The sequence below is a fragment of the Ricinus communis genome, chromosome 2 (assembly GCF_019578655.1).
Source record: "Ricinus communis isolate WT05 ecotype wild-type chromosome 2, ASM1957865v1, whole genome shotgun sequence".
In the NCBI taxonomy this organism is placed as follows: Eukaryota; Viridiplantae; Streptophyta; class Magnoliopsida; order Malpighiales; family Euphorbiaceae; genus Ricinus; species Ricinus communis.
Genome location: NC_063257.1, coordinates 23065821 through 23072087, shown reverse-complemented (window position 1 = coordinate 23072087; position 6267 = coordinate 23065821). Strand labels below are relative to the sequence as shown.

At 34.6% G+C, this 6267-nt stretch overlaps 1 pseudogene; it reads left to right on the top strand.

Annotated features, from left to right (window-relative positions):
• The first annotated feature begins 4262 nt into the window (after positions 1–4262).
• LOC125369303 lies at positions 4263–6043 on the top strand (annotated as a pseudogene).
• Positions 6044–6267: the final 224 nt, after the last annotated feature.

Here is a 6267-nt window from a genome sequence, read left to right as displayed (position 1 = left end):
ATAGCGTTAATGAATAATTCCTAAATTAACTAATTGCTACTCTAATTATTGTCGAACTACGTATACTAGGGAATGATTAATTCAAGTAAAGGAATAACCCTTTGGGAATTCTTATCTCTAAGGAATAGAAACTAAAGGTGGAATTGATTGATTGAATCCAATTTCCGTGGGAAAATCTCTACACAATTAATGCCTTTCTCAAGGACACTAACATCTTAACTTTGATTAATTAGGTTGAAATCTCTTCCTAACTCTAATTACCCAAATTAGCATTATGTACTATTTAACACTATTGAGAGTTGTTAATTCTCAATCCGGTAGAACGAACACCCTATCTCTAGGCGAATTCAATTCTAGGTTGCAAAGGACAATCCAAACCTAAACGTCTTTCTCAAGATCATTCAAATTTCAAAAATCATTCAACAAGATATGAAGAACAAATCAATAAATACTTCCATTGCAAACCAATATTGACAATCAATACATTCAATTCAAAATTGAAGTACAAAAGTCCCTAGATAAAGAACCCCAATGGGTTAATAAGTTTAGCTAATCATGTTCATAATCACAACCAACAAGAATTCAATTACAAAAACAATGAGTAGAGGTAGAGGAACCCGAATACACCTTGGATGAGAGTAAATAGCTCCAATTCCTCATGCCCAATCTTGGATCGATTCTTGTTCCTCTTACTCGGATTGAAACCAATCGACAATCCTCACTAATCTTTGATCTTCGAAGAGAATCCAAGTGAAACCTTGATCCAAGTCTCCTTTTCCCTTAGTTTCAACTCAGAAAACCCTTAAACAAAGAAAAAGATGAGTTTTGGACATTCTAACCCTAGCTGCCTCCCTTTTTTCCTTTTCTTTCTTTTTAAATGAATTTGACCAGCTGCCATGAACATGGCCATGCTGATGTCCGTGTTCCCAATACGTTCTGGTGTTGATGCCCGTGTTACTCTCTGTGGCCGTGCTCCCAAAAAACCTCTTTCTTCTTTGATGTTTGATGCATCCAACACGGCCATGTTGGTGGCCGTGTTGGGAACACGGCTTGTTGAATCCAACACGGCCGTGTTAACCTTCCTCATGGGCATACTTAGCTTGTTTCGGCAGCTTTGACGTCCAATTATCCTCCAATTCTTCCCTTTATCATACTTTGGCTTCTTTTGGACCTAATGCACCCAAACAGACACATAGGGTGAGTGTTGGGACCAATTCACATCCAAATGTAGATAAAATCAATCTTAAAAACCCCATTTAGATGTATGTATTTTACGCATACACCAACTACCCTAAAAAAACTTAGTCATTCTTATCCAGTTAATTACTCTCTGATTCTTGATTTGACTTTAGTTTATCCATATTATTTTATTATTTACTCAAATTTATCTTCTAGTTTCTTTTTCTCATGAAATGAGGGCTTCAAAATATAAAATCTGCATGCTACTTGAGGCAAGTTAGCATATTATTTTAGTGTAATAACCTATGGGAATCAAGTTTTCAGTTCTTTCAAGAACTATGCAAGCTTATCAACACTCGCGCTAGTGAACATAGACTTATCGCTCATGTCCTTTCATTCTTTTGTGTTCTTTATCTGCCCTTGTGTTTAAATGAATTTCATTTGATCCTTACGCTTAGCTGTATAGAAGAGAACAAAGAACTTATGCTTTCTTTCCTTATTGGATCCGAAAATCTTACCTATTTTCTCATTTTATTTGTTTGTTTTATGCCTCTCTTTCTAATCTCTGTCTAATATAATGATTTTATTTTATTTAGGAAGCATAAGTACGAGTGTTGAGTTAAAGCACATGGAAGCGGCAATCATAGGCACCGATCCAATGGTTGGACAATTGAAAAGAAAGAAAATTAGTTGATTGTGTATGATATCATTCTCAGAATAATCATTGACAAATCTTCTAGAGGAAAGTAGGAACAATGAGAATCGAGGCACGCTAAATATTCTGATGTAGGATTTGCACCATTAGAATCTCCATCATTCCTTATTCCTCCAAGCATGATGACTTCTGATGGCACAAGGATTGGCATAAAGAATCACGGGAACTCAATTGAAAAGCTTGACCGATGGCATTGTGCTTAGCTTCATGATCAAGTAGGATGAGACGTAAATCCACGTTCATAAGGGAGAAATCATGAAATCCAAGCGTAATACAAGTAGCAATTTGAGCATTTTGATGTTAGGGCTGCATATAATGAAAAAACTTGGGTCAGAGTAGTATTAGGTAGGCCTAGATAAATTTTTCCTTGTTTGTGTTAAGTTGGCTCATGAAATTGGGAAGTTGTTAACCAGTTAACTACTATCTCGTACTACAAAAACCGCATGTAACCGAATACTTGATAGTAGTGAACATATTATTTGAGTTCTCTACCTTGTAAAAATCAAGATATGGGTTCTTTCAAGAACTTTGCGGACTTATCAAGACTCATTCTAACAAACATAGACTTATGGCTTACGTCCTTCCTTTCTTTTGTAGTCTTTGTCGACCTTATGTTTAAGTCAATTCGATTTGATCCTTTCGCTTAGCTGTATGGAAGAATATAAAGAACTTGTGATTTCTTTCCTTATCAGATCCGAAATCCCATCTATGTTCTCATTTTATTTATTTCTTTTGTTCCACGCTATCTAATCTCTATCTAGTTTGATGGTTTAGTTTATTGGCTAGCATAAATACAATTGACAAGCTTGACAGGTGGCATTATACCATGACTTGATGATCTAGCAAGACGAGACACAAATCCATGCGCGTAAGGGAAAAATCATGTTGCTTTTGATTAATCCAAGAGGGAATGAGTGTAATTCGACGTCTAGGATGCATATAATTATGTAATTGGTAGAAGTGTTATTAAGTATGCCCATATAAATTCTCCCTTACTTTTACGAATCTAGCTCATACAATTTGGGACTATGAGAGTTGTTAACTACTCAACCCTTCTTTCTCTTGTATGATAGTTTGGTTTTATCTAGGGAGCATAAACACGACTGCTGAGACAAAGCTCAAGGAAGCGGCAATCATAGGCACTGATTCAATACTTGGACAAATGCGAAGAAAGAAAATTAGTTGATCGAGTATTGATATCATTCTTCCAATGTTTGCAAACAGAACTTTTGGAGGAAAAAGGGAACAATGAGAATTGAGGCTTGTTCCTTGTATCTCTAAGCACGAGGACTCCTGATGACACGAGGATTGGCATACAGAATCATAGGAATGCAATTGACAAGCTTAACCAGTAACATTGGGGCTTAGCTTGATGATCAAGCAAGATGAGACGTAAATCCATGCGCTATAGGGAAGAGATCATATGGGTTTCAGTTAATCCAAGTGTAATACTAGTGGGAATACGAGCATTTTAATGTCCGGGATGCATATAAAGAACTAATTTGGGTTGGGTTATAATTAGGTAGGTCCTCGCAGATTTCCCCTTACTTTCATCAAGCTGGCTTATAAAATTTGGAACAACGATAGCTATTGACTAGTCAACTCCTCTCCAGTTCTTATCTCTTGATTTGACTTTAGTTTATTCATCCTTCTTTATTTATTTATTCATATTTAGCTTCTTATTTTTTCTTTATATGGAATTAGGGCTTTCACACTAAAAAGACTATATGCAACCGAATACTTAAGGCTAGTGAGCATATTATTTTAGTTTTCTACCTTGTGGGAAGTCAAGTTATACGTTCTTACAAGAACTTTGTGGACTTATGAAGACCCGCAGTAGCAAACCTAGATTTGGAATCAAGGCACGCACCAATGTTCCAATCAAGATTTGGACCATTACGATCTCCATCATTGATAAGAACCCATCTAGCACAAGAAATCCTACTCTAACAAGGAATCCTAATGATGCAAATCCTACTAGCTGAAAGAATCCTATTCTGACAAGAAGTCCTTCACTAATTAGAAGTTCTACTCCAACAAGGAGTCCTAATGATGTTGGAAAACTGAATGACATCAAGAATTCAAGTGACATTGGGAATCCTGATCCAACTAGGATTCAAGATCCACTTCACATCCATGGAGACCCAATTACAAAGTCCAAGGCTAAGAAGATAAAAGAAGCTCTCAATGGGCTTATTCAAGACATTTGGGCTAACAACACATCAAGGCTTGAAGAATTGGATTCAAATTCAAGGCTCATTAATCTAATTCAGTTTATTGAGCTTGAATAAATCTAACATGGGCTTAATGAACATATAGGAGCACATAAAAGCACATAGGAGTTTGGACCTAATTAACTCCGACAAAGATGGCCCATGTGTGTGACTTAAAGAAACCACGTTTCTTACTCCTAATGGGTGACTACATAGTAATTTAGAAGTATTAGGACTTTGTTTTTAGTTATCTTTCTTAGTTAGGATGTTTGTCTCTATCCTAATTGAGTTGTAAATTAGTTCAAACTTGTTTAGTGTTAAATTGGGACAAAGAATAAAAAAAAGTTCTTCAATTTAAGAGGCATGCGCTTCCTTTATTGAAGTAAACACAAATGGTCTGATTCGTGATTTCTTAAAAATCAACCTAGTGAAATCCCATATTTCATATATCAATAGAAAAAGGAATGATCCATTGGGTTCAGGGCCGATCTCTAATAATAGGGTAAATCACACTAATATTAATCCATTTTATCCCATATATTTCAAGACAAGGATTCAACAATCAGTTAAACAAAATCAAGGAACTATTAGTATGTTGTTGAATAGAAATAAGGAATGTCAATCTTTGATAATTTTGTCATCATCTAATTGTTTTCAAATGGATCTCTTCAACGATGTAAAACATCACAATATAGTAAAAGAATTAATTAAAAGAGGTCCTATAATTCCAATTAAAAATTCATTGCGCCCTTTTGGAACAACCCTTCAAATTACGAATTTGTATTTATTTTACCATTTAAATTAAATATTAATAACTCATAATCAGATCCTAGTAATTAAATATTTGAAACTTGACAGTTTAAAACAGACTTTTCGAGTAAAATATCATTTAATGGACGAAAATGGAGAGTTGTTAATCTCGATCCATGCAGTAATAGTATTTTAAATCCATTCAATTTGAATTAGTATTTTCTCCATTATAATTATTTAGCCCGGGACAGTTTATTTGCAAAAATATATGTATGGCCAAAAACGGACCACATCTAAAATCGGGTCAAGTTACAATTATTCACATTAGCTCTGTAGTAATAAGATCTGGTAAGCCTTATTTGGCCACTCCAGGAGCAATCATTCATAGCCATTATGGAGAAATCCTTTACGAATGAGATACATTAGTTACATTTATATATGAAAAGTCGAGATCTGGTGATATAACACAGGGTCTTCCAAATGTAGAACAAGTGTTAGAAGTGCGTTCAATTGATTCAATATCGATAAACCTAAAAAAGAGAGTTGGGGGTTGGAACGAATGTATACCAAGAATTCTTGGAATTTCTTAGGGATTCTTAATTGGTGTTGAGCTAACTATAGTGCAAAGTCGTATCTCTTTAGTTAATAAGATCCACAGGTTTTATCAATCCCAAGGTATGCATATCCATAATAGGCATATAGAAATTATTGTACGTCAAATAACATTAAAAATATTAGTTTTAGAAGACAGAATGTCTAATGTTTTTTACCTGGAGAACTAATTGGATTGTTACGAGCGGAATGAATAGGACATGCTTTGGAAGAAGCCATCTGTTACCGAGCCATATTATTACGAATAATGAGAGCATCTCTGAACATTCAAATTTTCAAATCTGAGGCTAGTTTTCAAGAAACTACTCGTGTTTTAGCAAAAGCCGTTATCCGCGGTAGTATCGATTGGTTGAAAGGCCTGAAGGAAAATGTTGTTCTAGGCGGTATGATACCTGTTGGTACCGGATTTAAAGGATTAGTACAAGGTTCAAGGCAATACAAGAACATTCCTTTAAGAACCAAAAAGAATAATTTATTCAGGGAGGAATTTAGAGATAGATATATTTTATTCCACCACAGAGAGTTATTTAATTCTTGCATTTTAAAAAATTTCTACGATACATTAGAAACTTAATGATTCCTAAGAGCATATTCATCCTTTTTTTTTAATTAACGCAGTCCTGTGATTTGTTACATATGATTTGTTAATAGTAAAGTAATAAAGAAATAAAGAAATTAAGGAATATAAAAAAATTAATCAATTGGATCGCATATCAACGTCCAATCTCTGGGAAAAGAGAAGGTTCTATCGGAACAATTATTTATTCCAAGGTATGTCGTCTTTCTTTTTTCTTTAAA